The sequence below is a fragment of the Corvus moneduloides genome, chromosome 9 (genome assembly GCF_009650955.1).
Source record: "Corvus moneduloides isolate bCorMon1 chromosome 9, bCorMon1.pri, whole genome shotgun sequence".
NCBI lineage: Eukaryota > Metazoa > Chordata > Aves > Passeriformes > Corvidae > Corvus > Corvus moneduloides.
The window spans coordinates 19,355,052-19,372,062 of NC_045484.1; the positions used below are offsets into that span (position 1 = coordinate 19,355,052).

The 17,011-nt window shown below is 37.7% G+C and overlaps 1 protein-coding gene across 1 annotated transcript in view; it reads right to left on the reverse strand.

Annotated features, from left to right (window-relative positions):
• The window catches only part of ADGRL2 (adhesion G protein-coupled receptor L2), a 314,082-nt gene that overhangs the window by 175,871 nt on the left and 121,200 nt on the right, over positions 1-17,011 (reverse strand). Inside the window, exon 2 of the mRNA XM_032117273.1 lies at positions 1,066-1,102. The gene's annotated coding sequence lies outside the window, so the exon portion shown is untranslated. The remainder of the gene's footprint in view (positions 1-1,065; positions 1,103-17,011) is intronic.

Here is a 17,011-nt window from a genome sequence, read left to right on the forward strand (position 1 = left end):
CAAAACTTGTGTTTTGGTGTTGGTTTTCTTGAACACTGGCAACTTTGATACTGCTTCTATCAGATATAACAAAAAATCAGTCCCACATATTTTAAATATATCATTGGTTTAAGCTCTGATGCATTAAATTTTGTGAATAATCTCCTTTTTTTTTACGGAGACTGAAGTTCTTTTTGGCATTAGATGGAAGATCTCTGAAGTGTAACACTAAGAAGCACATTTTAAGTCAGAAATTGTGCCCCAATGAGATATTTTTCAAGTAATATTTCTTTCCACTTTAGCTTCCACAGTAGTTTCTCTTCATGATAGTTCTATGTTGATTTCAGACTACATTTTTATGTAGTGGGAAAGGATATTTTTTGTAAAGTGAATGCCCAAGACCTGTTGGAAAACATTTCTCCTTAACAATGTACTCATACGATTCAGTAGTTTGCTCAGAAGTGTTATTTTAGGATGACCTTTACACATACAGGATGATGAATTTTTCCTTTTATTTGATTGTAAAGATGTTATGATCAAGGGGCAAAATAAATACTGCCTTTTTCAGCCATAAAAAAAAAACGAAAGATGAAACCATCTTTTTAAAACAACATGATAGCATGCAGAAGTGATGTCTATGTTTGTAAACTACATATTTTTAAATTCACACATACAGCAAAGCTCCAGTGAAACGTAAATAAAAATCAATTTTATACAGTTCAAATAGTAAAAGACACTATGAAAGCCACCCTTTTTCAACCTGTAGAAGAGAGCTATTTATGTTTAAGGGAATTTATACATTACAAATAGTTGTTAATGAAAATAAATAGTTGAGCATTCTGTGGTCATCAGCATTTCTAACAAGGATGTTAAATCCTCCCATATTTTCTTTTGAATAATTAGCATAATGTTCTGCAAATCTTTTCTAGGTAGCTTACAAGATTTGAATATTCAAATATTTTCAGCTGTATAAGCCATATAATTATGAAATTGTACAGTTTTTTCTCAAGCAATTTAGCAATACTTTCTTACAAGAATTTACCTTCTGTTCTTTGTTATCAGAAACAGAAAAAGCTTTTTGCTTACCAGAAAAGTAGGAATTCATCATTCTGCCATAAAGACCCTAGAAAGCAAAGAAAGTGTTATTAGTTATTGTATTCTTACCTGCAGGGATTCTAACAGCCAAACAGTGCATCAGCATCAAAACAAAAAATGAAAATACATGTTCAAATCACAGATCAATAGTTTAATGCACTTCCAAACATGTATTACATGTACTTAGCAGGTACTGGACTAGAAAAAAACCCAGGCTATCATGCATATCTGCACGATTTAGAACTGGCATTTACAACTGCATGCCAGCTGGAATTTATCTGCATAGTTTTCACAAAATACAGACACAGGATCTTGGCATCCAACTTGTGACTGTATTTTTGAAAAGAAATCCATGGGCTTGCTGTCACTCTGCTATGGAGTGGGAGAAAACAGGAGCATAAAGGGTTATGATCAGAGGAGACAATTATCAATTACATGTTAAAGCCTTCCTTCCTAACTCATTGAGAAATTTGTATTAGTATTGAGCAAATTCCATTACTATTAAAACAATTAATCAGCCTTTACATTTTGCTTCAGAATATTATTGCTCATGAGTTCTGCATTGGTCAGACTGGGGTCCTGAGGAAGTACTGAGTACACCCCACACCTCATCAGCATGCTTTATCTGTGGTGTGAAAATGAAAGAATGGATACTAGTTAACTCTCTTCACTTCCTTCTTTTCTATGATCCCTTTCAGTCTGTTTTATACCTGACATCATGGCTATTCTGTTTTCTTTAGAAAGAAATGAATCACTGCTACCATTCCCTGTACTACAGGCTGAACGGAGAGGGAGTGATTCACTCCGTACCCACACAGAGCCTCTCTGTGATTTCATGTGCTATATGTACCAATGGTGCACTTTGAGAATAAAAGGTTTTCAGGATAATAGGCTAAATTCTGTGATCATTTCTCACATAGAATACAACTTTACTCCTGCTGAAATGGCCAGAGTTAGACACAGAATCTGCCTCATGTATAGTAGTTTTCTGAGGTAAAACAGTTTTGTGCCAAAGAAGGAAGAACACTTAAACCCCACTTACTATTCTTAACTTTTTTCACTGTTTGAGAAAATGAAATCTTTATGTAAACATGTGAGGGAGAGAATTAAGGAATTCAATTAAATATTATGTTGAAAAAAATGTTACTAGAACCAAGAGATCCAGTCACAGGCCACTTAGAAAAAAAAATGTTGAGGTCTGAGTAGGACTATTAACTTCAAAGAGGAAAAGTAAAAACTCAAATAAATGATAGATCAATTCCAGGTTTTCACCATGAACACATGTACCACTGGATGAACTATATGTATTTAAAGGTAAGGGAGACTCCAGATAGAGAAGAATTCCACAGTACAGTAAAGAAGTTATTTCTGTTCAAGGAGTTTACCTTGGGCAAAAAGGGAGTTTCCAGGGTGTGCAGTGCTGCAGAAATTCAGACTTAATCTAGGCTGTGCACAGCACAAGAAATAGGGAGCCTGGCTAAAGCTCGTGTAAATTAGAACAATCCCTGAGGGCTGCTCTATTTCATGTGAAGATTCATTGGCCTGTAGCAGCCTTGAATCTCAGCATCTACAGAGGCACCTTAAAGCCGCTTTTACTCCATTCTTCATGGGCTACACCTCCTTCTCAGTGCCTCATCTCAAATCTAGTACAGGATATTTCTTTTGCTCCATTTATAAAATACAGGAAAACAGGGTCCCTCTCAGCCAAAGAAACAATATTTCACGTAAGCTCAAAATGAATCCTTTGAACATCTGTTCCAGTGGAGCCAAGTTCCCACAAAGCACTGGCTTCTGTGTGCTTCCCATAGATCTCTGCTCCTCAGCGCTCTGAGTTTGCAAACATGCTGTTTGAGTGAGGCACACATTTATCAACTGCCTGTTTGGGACTCTTACTAAAAAAATCCATTCATTTCAGCAAAGTACTAGCTCCCTTTCCTCCATGCAGCTTTGGAGTCCCCTTGCCACAAAGCTGTGTTGTTTTTTTTTTTTTTCCAAAGCTATTTGTAAACCAATAAAGTGTCACTACTTCATAAATGAACAAAAGCTCTCATTGACTTCAAAAGGATTATATTCACAGGAGATTTTGTCTCTAGTTCTTGCCTGCTTAATTATTAAGATTCTAGAACGTGAGTTAGAGTGTTGTAAGATAAGAACTGAAAATTGTGGGCCTGTCCCCACCTATCAGCCAGGTATGCAATCCACCAGGCTGATACATGACCTGTTCAGTACTTTCACACGAGTGTCCTCCTAAAGGCATTGCAGCAATGTTTGTGCTTAGAGTTAAGTATATGTTTTAATGTTCTACTAAATCATGGCTTAAGTACTTACATGGTTTCAGATGAGCACAGCAGCTGAAAGTAAAGTAAGTTTAGTGTGATGGCTAATGTATGAACTCTTTTTGGACACAAATAATTTTAACAGGTTATTTGCTGCTATATAGGATACAGAATTATTAGTTTAGAAGAAGTGAGTCAAGGTTTTTCCTGGTGTTTGTTTTCACTGGCTGAAATAAATAACTGGCTGGGTGTGTGTATGACCACCCACCTCTCCAATTTAAAGAAATGCTAACAAGTCTTCGATTTCCTTTTTGAAAAATCAGATTTTTCTGTTTAGGTTATAACTGTTTTTAGTGCCTCTGGCACTAGCATTACAAGTGTCAGAAAGAAAAAAAAGATCAGCCCTGTAGTTCCTGTTTACTCACTCCACTTTCTGGAGCATTAAACAAAACTGCCCATTTCTGATCACGGGCTCCTGAAGAGGGCAGCACGTTCTAGATATTATTGAACTGTAAGCTTTGAGGTGACAGCCTGGTGACAGCACTGCACACGGAGGAAGGGCGAATAAAACTTTCCGGATATTTTATGTACACACTTCCCATGATACAATAAGTCAGCAAAAGTCCTAGGCTTTTGACCAAGGTCAAAACTGTATTTGGTTATTAAAGAGAACATCCAAATTAGATACCTGAAGCAAAGTATTTAGAAAGAGAGCAGCAAAGTACCAGCAAGGAGAACTTTCACAAGGACCATGTTTTATCTTCAACACTGTAGATAACTTTTCCTATTGGCAGTGCATTGACTATCAAAACTACTAAAGGGGTTAGATTTAATTATCTCACTTCTTTGCACATTTCTTCTCAATTGCTATGGCAACATTCAGTTGCCTCAGCAGCAATGTACACTTTAATCAGATATTTCCTCACTCATTTCTCTGTGCACCACAGCAATGTAGTCAAATTTACAGCCAAACCCTGATGCATCTGATAACACCTCCTAGGAATTAATGGCTAGGTTTCCCCTGCCCCTCACCCATAGCCACAAATATTTCTAGAGAGTTTTGCACTCCAATGATAAAAGCTTTAGGAGTTGAAAAGTGTGTGTGCTTCCCTACTTCACTGTATCTTCCCTACTTCACTGATTTTATGTTGTCTTCTGTCACCACTCCCTTTTCACAAGGCTTCTACTTACTTGGGAACTCTTCCCATCAAGCAATGGGCAGGTCTTCTGGTCCCTGCAGGAACTCTTTCAGGGCTGAGAACAGGAAACATAATAATTGGGCAGACAATAAGGTTCCTCCCATATTCCACCCTGCCCTGAAAAGCTTTTTGTTGGATTACTCAGCCCTGATTAAATGCTTCGTCAGAGTACATCATAGTTCTTTAAAGTTCTTGGCCCAGAAACCAGGAACACGGGCTAAAATAAAAGTAATTAGAAGTGATGAGCAGATAGTAGGGACTCCTTATTGAAATGCAGACAGTAAAAAGAGTCAGGAAGCTAAACGTACATGGGGATTACTAAATTCAGGTTATGGGAAATCTTGATATTTCTGACACAGAATATTGTCTGGTTTGAAAACATGTCATCATCAAGGTAAAGGGCAAACAGAGATAAGTTCCTAATGCTGCCTTAGTGTCTGTGGTGAAAAACATAGAAATGCATTAGAAGGATTGAATTTGTTCGGATTATAGTCAAACATTTAGGAAAGAGAGATAGGCATAAAGCAGTAAAACTTAATTCTGCATATTCTGAAGATTGTCATTAGATATCCAATTTTGCTTTTTTGCATTAAAGGAAATATTCTACACTGCTTTTTGTTCTACATGTATTTTTCATAGCTGTTCACCTGTTTGCATGTAATCAACTATCACAGCTCACTTTTTAATAAGGTCTCAGATTACTGCTGTCCTAAATATTTTTGGAAACCCTGGGTAAGTACAGAGTTGTCTTGGACCATTTTGTTCCAGAGAGGTGTTAACAGAGTCGGAACCACTCCACATCATGTCAATGATAACAAAGTCTGATCAACATCCCTGGCCATGCAACATAAAGTCACTTTCTACAGTTTATCACCGTGTGAGCCATAGCAGCTTTTCTAGATGTTTTGTAACTCAGTATACCAAAAAATACAAGTGTCAATTTATTAGGAAATTCCAGGAAAAACTCTGCACACTCTGCTTTCCGTACATGACAAGGGATCTGATCATATATTACAAGGAAGTTCACAATATATGGGATGTTATTATGGATCTGGGGGAGACTTTTCCAGCTGAAGTACCAAAAACAAACATTTGCAGGCCTATGTCACATGACATCACTGTCTCTCAATCAACCACTGAAGTTGTTATTTTTTTAGGATTCTGAGGAAGAAGTTAAAAGTTATAGAATCTACAATGCTTTTTGACATCAGTACTTCTGGAGATGTACATATATTGTCTTTGAAATAAATAGGTCTAACCTTATAAATAAAAACTATTTCAGTTTCCAGGACTGCTCTCAGTAGCTTAAAAAAAGTATCTGTTGCAAATTTGTATATATAATATGAGCTTTATATATAACTAAACACAATATGTAACAAACAACATTGTGCTGTAGGGGATGCAAAGATCTTTTAAAGTTCAGATTTTGAAATTGTATTGGAAAATAAAAATTAAAAAAACCCCAAAACTTTAAACCTAAAAATTTCGATATCTATGAATAAGTAAATATTACAAAATTTTTGTAGTATAACTTCTTCCACTTAAAGAATTGTTTTAAAAGTTGATTCCTGTAACTTGGGAAGAGCTATGCTGATTTCTACCAGCTGAGAATCTGGTACACAGTCTTTATAATAATATTTTTTTCTTTTGCTGAAATTATCTATGTCATAAAATTAGAAATCTAGGCCAAACAATCTATTCCTTGTTTGAATACTTTACCTGTTTGTGTTTATGTGAAATAACCAAAAGTAAAATATTTTCAAACCAGTTTTTGGTGAGGGTGTGATTTCCACAGGGTACAGTAGAGTTCAATACAATGTAATCTCTAAACTAAGGCACATCACACAGTTCTGTAGGGGACACAAAGTTCTCACTAGGTTTCTTATCAGCAGTTTACAAATTTTTGCTATGGGCTGCCTTTAATTTTCAGTAATAGTTTGTTTCCTTCCCTCCTTTCATTCCTTCTTTAAGTAGATTTTTCTTTAGTCTGTTTTAACCTAACCCCACCCCTTCCCTCATTCTGAGTATAATAAACTACATTCTTTATAACTTAAAACCACTCCTGTTTCCCTCCAGCACAAGCAGAGCTCCTGGCATCCTCCCACTGCCCAGCAGTTGTCCTTCCCACTTCTCCAAGAGCTGCTGTGAGCCAGGTATTCATCACAGAGTATCTTCCTGGTCAACCAAATCAAACATTTTCTTAGGAGAAGTGCCTGTTTTCCTTGACCTTGGCTCTCTGCAGCCTGAACATCTTGTCTCAAGGAGAGGACACAGAGTGTGGCACCTGTAGCTGCTGCAGGTCCATTTCTCATATGGTTGCAAAGAAGGGAGGAATTTGTGTGACAGAGACAGGGTAGGATGACAGAAAAATTCAAAAGCTGAGTAAAACTCTGGAGATTTTTATTTTTTTTAATTCCCACTTCTCTAGTCACTTAGTTTCAACTCTACTTGAGTTTAAAGACCCTTTCTATAAAGACTAATCAATGTTTATGCAAGTGACCGTATTATTTTTTTTTAAAAGCTTAACCAAACTGGAGAGTGGAATTGCTACAGGGGATGCACTACTCAGTTTTTGTGTATGTTATGCACACACACATATGTACATGCATACACAGAATTTATGTATGCTCTTACTGTAGCACTAATACTCCCTAAAGGTATTATTATGTTGTAAGACAAATTAAAATTAAACAAGAGGTAAAAGTGCACATGAACTGAAAACTGTTAAAAATGCCTACAGGCAAGACAGAAGTGAACAGCAGGAATTTATCCAGCTGTGGGTGCTTTGGAGTTCCTCTGGGCCAACTGACTGTACTCCCATTTCTGCTGCAGAAAATGCAATTTAAAAAAAAAAATCATATAGGTCATGTGAATTTCAAGCAAAATGACATTAATATTTTTTTTTCTGCCTGTAAGATAAAAATGAAGGAATTTCTGTAAAACTCATTAAGCTGCAGGACTGAATGTGGAGGGATGGACGTAATACCTGACAGAAGAGCCCAGAAACAGTAACAGAGATATATACCCAGGTCAGAAATGTCATAGCAGGTATGTTTGCTGACAAGCACATCTAATAACATGTGCAATCAGTGGATTATATGAGATCAACTTTGAGAACTTTTGTAAAAAAATCTGTCCTGATAGAGTATTTCTAAAGCTAAATTGCAAAAGAGTTTTTTTTTTTTGTACTGGCAGATGCAATGAGACCCTATAAAGGATACCTGAGAAGAGCAGAACTGACATGGCCAAAGGTCTGCATCCTGAGATCAAAAACAGAATCATAAACAACTACAGTAGTAGTAGCATGTGTTAAATATGTACTAAAGTTGGATGTGCAAATCACATTTTATGTAGGTGCAAATGGATGCACTCATTAGAGGTGAAGGTGATCAAACTGAATAATTATTTATCTTTGCGAGTAAAATGGTTAGGTTTACTACTTCCCTTCATTCAAACCTTAAAACAATGTATCTCACAGAGAAAGAATTTGCTATGTAAATTATTACGTGTTATGCACTGAGAAAGAGAAATGACATGGCTCAATATCACAGTCACATAATGAAATAAGGAACTGTACTCCAACCAGTTAATTCAGCTATTTTTGTGACAGTGTTATCCAACAGTTATCACCATGACAATGCATCTTTGTTGACTTAGAAGTGCACAAAAATGAAAGAGCATTTGGACATGGAGACAAGGATATGAAGCCATGGTAGGAAGGAAGATTAGAACTGTAATTCTGTCTCATTTTTACAATACTGGAATCCCTGTGGTATCACTGGAAGTGCTCCCAATTTCCACCAGGACAAAAGAAAGCATGTCTTCCTCTGATTCTACGTACTTGGAAACTATATAACAGCTGTATTTATAGTCCAACAGCTATATAATGAAAGGAAATATGTGAAAATGAAAAAAAAGTATTAGCACATGCATCAGAATAACACAACAAATAGGATGTGGCTTTCTCCTGGTGAAAATAGAAATTAATCTTTTCTGCTTTGAGCACTTTGACTCCAAGTGCAAGTCTTATAATCTAATTGGTATTATAGAATCACATAATGTTTACATTGGAAAAGACACTCAAGATCATTGAGTCAAACCATTCGCCTCATGCTGCCAAGTCCACCACTAAACCATGTTCCTAAGTACCACATCTACATGTTGTTTTAACTACCTCCAGGGATGATGACTCAGCCACTTCCCTGGGAAGCCTGTTCCAATGCCTGACCACCCTTTCAGTGAAGAAATATATCCACTCTAAACCTCCCCTGGTGCAATTTGAGGCCATTTCCTCTTGTCCTTGTATTGCTTTGTACTTGTCAGAAGAGACTAACCTTTCAGGTAGTTGTAGAGTGATAAAGTCAGTCCTGAGCTTCCTTTTCTCCAAGCTTAACACCACCATCTCCTTCAGCCACTCCTCATAAGACTTCTGTTCCAGTTCCATTGCTGTTCTCTGGACTAGCTGCAGCCCCTCAATGTCTTTCCCAAACTGAGAGCCCCAGAACTGGACACAGCACTCAAGGTGTGGCCCCACCAGTGCTGAGCACAGGGGGACAATCACTGCCCTGGTCCTACTGGCCACACTATTGCTGATCCAAGCCAGGATGCCACTGGCCTTCTTGGCCACCTGGGCAGAGCTGGCTCAGGTTCAGATGCTGTCAACCAACATCCCCAGGTCCTTCTCTGCTGGGCAGCTTTCCAGCCACTCTGCCCCAAGGCTGTTGTGCTGCATGGGGTTGTTGTGACCCAAATGCAGGATCCAGCACTGAGTCTTGTTGAGCCTCACACAATTGGCCTCAGCCCATCAATCCAGCCCATCCAGACCCCTCTGCAGAGCTTTCCTGCCCTCCAGCAGACTGACAGTCCCACACAGTTTTGTGGTATCTGCAAACTGGCTGTGGGTGTCCTCAATCCCCAAATTCAGATCATCAGTAAAGGTATTAAACAGAACTGTCCCCAACACTGAGCCTTGGGGGACGCCACTAGTGACCAGCCACCAAATGGGTGTAGCTGCATTCACCACCAGTCTCCAGGCCCAGCCATCCAACCAGTTTTTAAGTCAGTGGAGGGTGCATCCATGCACACCATGGGAAGGCAGTTTATTCAGGAGAACATTGTGGGAAACTGTCAAAGGCTTTACTAAAGTCCAGTCACAGCCTTTCTCTCTTCCATAAAGCAGGTCACCCTGTCATAGAAGGAGACCAGGCTGGTCAAGCAGGACCTGCCTTTCAAAAGCCCATTTTGGCTGGGCCTGATCCCCTGTTTGTACTGCACCTGCTGTCTGATGGCACTAAAGATGATCTGCGCCATGACTTTCCCCAGCACCGAGGTCAGACTTGACAGACCTGTAGTTCCCCGGATTCTCCTTCCCCCTCATTTGTGTAGATGGGTGTCATATTTGCTAAGCCCTTGTCAATGGGACCTCCTGGGTTAGCCACGACTGCTGGTAAAGGACAGGTGTCTTGGTCAGCATTTCATGAATATTAAATGCAAGTAGCTGAGATTCATATAGATTTTCTATATGAAACCAAACAATTTGTATATATGAAACTATTTCTTCCTTCAGAATAGAGCTCTGTGAAACAAATCGAACCTTAAATGAAACAATAGCCTCAAAGACTTCTGACTTTATAGGGCACTTCCACGCTTAAAAGCACCAATGAAAAATGTACCGGTTTTGCTCGACAGATCTGCTCTTTGGACTAAATCCAGATTTCAAGTTATTGGGAGAGGCTTTTACTTCTGGATCGGGCCCTTTGTGTATATTCACATTCATGTATGATTACTTTAGTGGAAAAAGTGGTTTTATTCCCACTTATGATGAAGTGAACTGAGTTCTCTTTTGGCATTACTTACTGTATCAACAGTGAAATTTATGCAGTCACAGTGCATTTAAATTCTGTACTATAATAAAACTGCATTATCCCAATGAAGGGTAGCAGAAAAACTACTAACATTTAGCTGGGAGCATCTTTAGTAATAACAACATGCATAAGATAGAAGGAATACCGCCTGGTCTCTTGAAGACCACTTGAGTTTTCCAAGTTCTGCAGTCAAAAGCTGTAAAATATATTTTTATTAGTCAACTGAGAAAATTAGATAAATCCTATGAGATTAAAAGCATGTGGAAATCTATTCTGCCATTCTAGCAAAGTAATTTTTCATGATGCAACTGAACTGAAATAGTTCCTTTTGTGAAACAATTCAATTGTTAAAGCATTTCTGAGTATGAGTAGAACGCATTTAGTAAAACTCACTTGTACCCCTTCTATATTGTTGCTTTCTTCAGCAAAATTTGGCATATATTGTGTGTTGGCATTTTATTTATTACATGCAATATTTAAAAGAACATTTGAGGAAAGGGTATAAGAACTAAGGTGCATGATCATATGCATATTATAGTTGAGACTGCCAAAGGAGCATGGAGAAACTAGACCTCTAGCATTTATTGAAATTCCATGGAAGGTAGGCTCCAGTGGCAATCCCAGACTACGTAGAGAACAGAATTTCTCTGCATTTATTCAGGTATGCACCTGAATTTTTGCTTTAGCAAAACTCAGTGTGATCAAGTACTGTGAACATAGGATTGAGCTTTGCAATTTCCTGAATAGCTTTTATGAGGAGGGCTTGTGCCTCTGTCTTTCTCCTCCCTTTGCTGTTCATGCCCTGCTTTCCATTTTCCACTCCCTCCTTCTTTAAGCCTCCCCAGCAACATGCTGGACTTAGCAGGAACTGGGGTCAGCGTGGTGATCAATGGCTCGGGCGGTTGAGCATTCAGCCATTGATCACACTGAATAAATTCATAGATCTCAGCCATGCCATCACCAGCAGCTGCTTCTACTTAGCCTGCCAACTTTCTGTCACCTCGAGGATTCAATGAAGTTCAGAGGCAGTGTGAGAAGGTTATATAATTCTGTCAAGAGATCATGTATTTGATTTTTTTCATCTCTTAGACCTACATGTCTACCCTTTGGGGGTCTATCACAGACTGAGAAGTTCCAATATATTACATACCATAACACAGCAGTATAAAGAGTGCTGTATAAAATATATAAATGCCCTTCCTTTGAACAGAATAGCAGGAGCTTTCACTCCTTTCTTTCATTAAAAGAACATTACCTAATGCTGAAGAGAAACCACAGCTGTATTCATATATGTATGCACATGCTTTGCTTGTAATTTGAAACACATTGTCAGATATTATCATATCTAGTATTCCTTCTCTCACTTATATTTAAATATTCTATGCTTAATTTGTAAGAGTAAAAAGTTACTTTAATCGCTTCGATAAAATATGTACAGTTTAGCAACTTTACTGGGAAAACAAAATATATTTCACCAAGCCATCAAAAGGACACTGGGAACTTGAATGCTACTTTCTCATCCAAAATCTCATCGTGCAGTGTAGCTGACCTTTTTTTGCTCCATTTTTTCCTGTTTACTTAGCACAGGTAGTTTGTGCTCTTGCTCACATACACTGAAGTACAAAGCTGCCACACTTTTGGATGTTATCACTTCCCAGCCTTATACTTTGCCCCTCCACTGGAAGATTGTAATCCCATCGACAGTCCCGAGGATCAGGGCAAAGGCTTTTCACTGACAGTTTAAATTAGCAGGCAATGTGAATGTAGGTGGCTCAAGTACAGACACATGCTCCTCTCTCCTGTCCCTGTAGGCTGACAGCAATTTCCAGCAGAATTGTAAGATGGGACAGCTGTGAGCATGAATATCTGAAATCATGGCAACGACATCTGGCAGAGCTTGTCTGTCACAGCCCCATGGCTGAAAGGTTGGTTGGCAGTGTGGGCTCTGCAGGCAGGGGTCTGCTGGAGAGAGGTGCTGGAAAGCTCAGGCCTACAAATCCTCTCCAAACAACTGGCAGCAAAGAATGAAAATAACCACAGTGCACAGAACAATGTTGTAAAAAAGTCAGATTTCAAAGTTTTAAAATAATGCTGTAATGATTCACAGGAGTCAGGTTGGCACTGGGTTGAGTTTCTGTTAGAGGAAACAATGTGAGGGGGGAATATGAAAGTATTAATGATTAATAATGATGGCTATGATAGTAATATTCTCTGGTCTTCTGAATGATGCTTCCAAACATTCATGGAGGAAAAAAATTAAAGAATTCTAGATATTTTCTAGGAATTAGAAAAAACCCTTCCATATTTTTCAAAAAAATCTTTTCTTGAATTGGTCATTTTGAAAACATTAAAATTGACAGTGTCCCTTTTAATGATACACTTTCAAAGCTTTATAAAATCTCCCTGTTAAATGAGGCTACTATAACACATTCAAAGAGGTATATGCAGCTTGAAAAAGGATTCAACATCCAGGAAAAAAAGGCCATATTCTGTTATACGAATGCAGTTCCAGGGCTTTAATGAATCCAGAGAATTTACCAATAAACATAGTACATAAATTAAGTTGATATACTATGCAATCTGCAATTTAAAAGCTGATGAAAGAAAGACTTAAAGGTTCCTATTCACCATCTTGCCATTTTTATAGTTTATCATAATAAAAAATGAAAAGAAAGTGGTATCAGTCAATATTACAGGATTCCATATTAGCTTTTCACATAAACCAGGTGCAAGCAATTAAGATTATGGTTCCTGTATTTTTAAAAGGCTCTTTGTCCATTTTCTTTTATCCATTCAGTTAAAAAAAAAATCCATAGCTACTCCTAACAATTTGGGATTTTTGCTGCCTGTCTTTGCTGCCATCAGCTCTCTTCCTGAGTACTTAGTATCTTGTAAGGCCCATTTGAGTTCACATTAGAAGAGATAAAATTTTAATAAAAAGTTATGGGAGTGATATTTTAACAAAACCAATTTTAATTGAAATTACCTCAAATGCAAACACATCTTTCCATGTTAGGTTTGGTATACCCGTTTCAAACCATCTCAAACCCATTTAAAAGCAAAATCCATCACTTGGACTAAAACTAAGGTGTCATTGTCACTTTAAATCACAACTCCGTATTTCAGCAATTGGCATCTCATGAAGTGGTTGTGCCACTTGCAAAATATTCAAGGACAATATTAAACAACATCCACAACCTTCCCAATGTTATTTAAAGAAAAATTAGGTTTTCTATCTAATTTCTTTGCCTCTTCAAATACTGTTATTAACATTCTTTTTCATGCATCTTTGTTTCCCCTCTTTCAATTTTAATTATGTTTTTCTTTCTAAATTAATCCTTTGTTTGAACTGTTACTTTTGAGAGAAAAATAGAGTTGTACAACAAGCAGCTGAATATTTGCCAGTTTGCTTTGGGTCTTTTCATGTTCCTTCTCAGAGGCCAGATTCGACAAGGTGCTGAGCATCAGGCAACTCACTAAAAGTTGAGGGTGCTGAGAATATCTCAGAAGAGCCTAGCATATTGCAGGATCATGCCTTGCACAGCAAGTTCTCCAAGTGATGACTATTTATGTTTCACTGAATAGACTTAGCATAAATTTTAACAACTCTGATATGATTGGGATTTTTTTAATGGGCAAAGAGGAGGCATTTTTCATGACCATATCACTCAGCACTTTGAGAATGAAGTGTACAGCAATGCCACCCAAAATGTCTGGCAAAGAACCAGATGTCATAGTAACAAACACACAAATACTGGAATACATTAGAGGCAATTGCAAGGTACGTAAGCTCCTCAGTGCTGAGAAGGCAGCCAGATCACTGTAAGTCCTGCTTAATCAAATAATAGTACAAAACAAACTTACACACAATCACCAAGAAACCACAAGGATGACCCCATAAGTACTGGACATGTTTTACTATTCACTTGGATTCTATTTTTTATGTTACAGATGCAGCATTAAGTCATATTCTAAATATGCATGTTAACTAAATAATAAATTTAAATATTTTTAAAAAAAATGCAACGTTAGCCTAAAATACTTACAATTTTTCCGTCTGTTACACAGATAGTTTATATTCGATGTTTCTCCACTTCCTGCAGAGAAGCATTTTTGATTTCTTTCACAGGTGTGGTAATGAGCCACAGAGTCTGCAGCTGGACCTGAGTAGCACCTGTATCACTGGGATTGGAATTGTGCAGGACCCTGTGCTGAGGGGCCATCGCTGCCCTTCTGCCAGCTGCCTTAGCCAGGCAAGGCTGCAGCACCTCTGGGAGGCTGCTCTCACACGGAGCTGTGTGACACGATCTGTCCCTGCAGGACAGAAACTCACACAGCTCACAATTACCTTGAGTTAACTTTAACAAAGGCTCACTGAAATCCTTCTTCTTAAAAGCTGCATATATTTTCCCAGGATTTTCCTTGATATAAGAAAATTATTTTTATGGCTAAGTGTTGGCATTACAACTATCCCTATAACAACTTAACTCATGGATATATTGCTTTTTCGATTCAATTGTGTGCAGTCAGGTTTTATCTACTGTACCTAAACATATCACACAATCAGGGAATCACAGACTCATAGGATGGTTAGGGTTGGAAGGGACCTTAAAGACCATTTAGTTCCAACCCCCTTGCATGGGCGTGGACACCTTGCACTAGACCAGATTACTCAGAGCTCCATCCAGCCTGGCCTTCCATGGATGGGGCCTCCACAAGTTTCCTGGGTATCCAGTTCCACTGACTCACCAGCCTTATATAACGTTGTTATATATAACGTTGATACAACACAGTGATTTACATTTACATATAATGCTCTAGCTGTACAGTAACTTCATGTAACACAGAACCTTTCATTATGAAGAATCCACCCAAACTAAAATCTTACCCTCTTTGTGGAACCTGAATCAAACAGCGCCTCCTGATCATAAGGAGTATCAATACAGACAAAGATAGATTGCAGAAACAGTGGGCCTGTGGGTATCATGGAAAACTGAAAAAAACTGTATATGAAATGTGGTTTGAGGTGTGGTTTGAGATGTGGTGTGAGGTGTGGTTTGTCTAATATGTAAATAGCACTGCCTTAGTTTTTGCTTAACTTCATGCAAACATCCCTTAAAAACCTTTAAAAATTGAACTTAAGCAGTGTCCATTTGCTTCACCACCAGGTCCACAGCAAAGTCCACAGCCCAGAAACAGTGCTGTAAACCTCACCCTGAATACCAGTAATCAGGGGTGTTACCATGTTCTCTTGGTAAATGTTGTGCTGATGATAGAATCTTGTTTGACAGGCAATAACTTGTTTATAAAATGCTAGCAATAGGTTTCCATTCAAAAATAAGTATAGCCCTCATCTAATTACAGAATGACTTTCCATCTGTTATATCCTCTCAAAATTCTATACCTATCTGTATACACACATAATTCTAACATTCACTAACCCTATATATCATAAAAATCTATTAAAAAGTAGCTATGTTGACTTTCAAGGCAGAAAAAAGGCAAGCATTTGTTCTGAATCTACACAAGCGAAAGGACTAAGAAATACTAGATCAGGCACCAAACAAAAGCAAAAAAGCTAACAAACTAAAAAAAAAGATTGTTAGAAGTTCCTGCTCCTAAAAAATTCCTGCTCCTTTTGAACTACTCAGCTTATATCAGAAAACATCAATGCAAATACTTAATCCTTCATAATTTACTCAGTTTTAGCAATTAAGAATAGTTTTTCCTAATCATAGTCTTTTTGTTTCTGTTTTGTTCTTTTCTAAACATAAATGCATATAATTTTTTTGCGTTTAATATTTTCCTTTATCACATCTCTTCCATCTTTTTTATTGGACATAATTTCTTCTGCTGGTGCTTTGCATACTTTGAGCTTTCAACAGGTTAGACCTGAGGTTTGTATTTCCTCCTTATCATTCACACATATGATAAAAAAAAAAAAAAAAAGAAAATGTATTTCTAAATAGAAAACTTTTTGATGTCTTACTGTGTCCACAAACTTCTTTCCATACTTCCATTAGTAAGTGTCTCAAACTTTCCCATCATTAACCTCTTTACTGTTCTGTATTCTGCCTTCTCTCTTTTTGCTTTGCATTCACCAACTGCCTCAATAGATAAAGAAAAAAGTGAAGTCCTTTCATTAAAAAGTTGCAACGAAGGCTAAAGAACGTTCTATTATGGTTTAGCTTCTCAACTTGTTTTTCATCAGTTTAAGGAAAATTAAAAACAGTCACTTGGAGATCAATGCAAAGACACACAAAAATAGTGATTGAAAACGTTTAAAAACTATTTTAAAATAATTTTAATGAAAATATTTAATTTCTGAGAAGATATATCCTTAATAATAAAGAATATCTTTCTTTCATAATGTACTTCACATGTAGATCACAAGGCATGGTACTAATGAAATCGGGTAACTCAAATTTTATAGAAATGGCACCACAGAAAGGTAAAATGGTGCTCAGCCATCAAGTCAGGTACAACACCTGAACCTGCAGCACCTCGATGCTGTATCTGCTTGCCAGAGCTGTCTCCTCTCTGGTTTTGTTTTCTTAGGTAAATTGCTGAGGACAGTGAGTGAGACACAAGAAAAGAG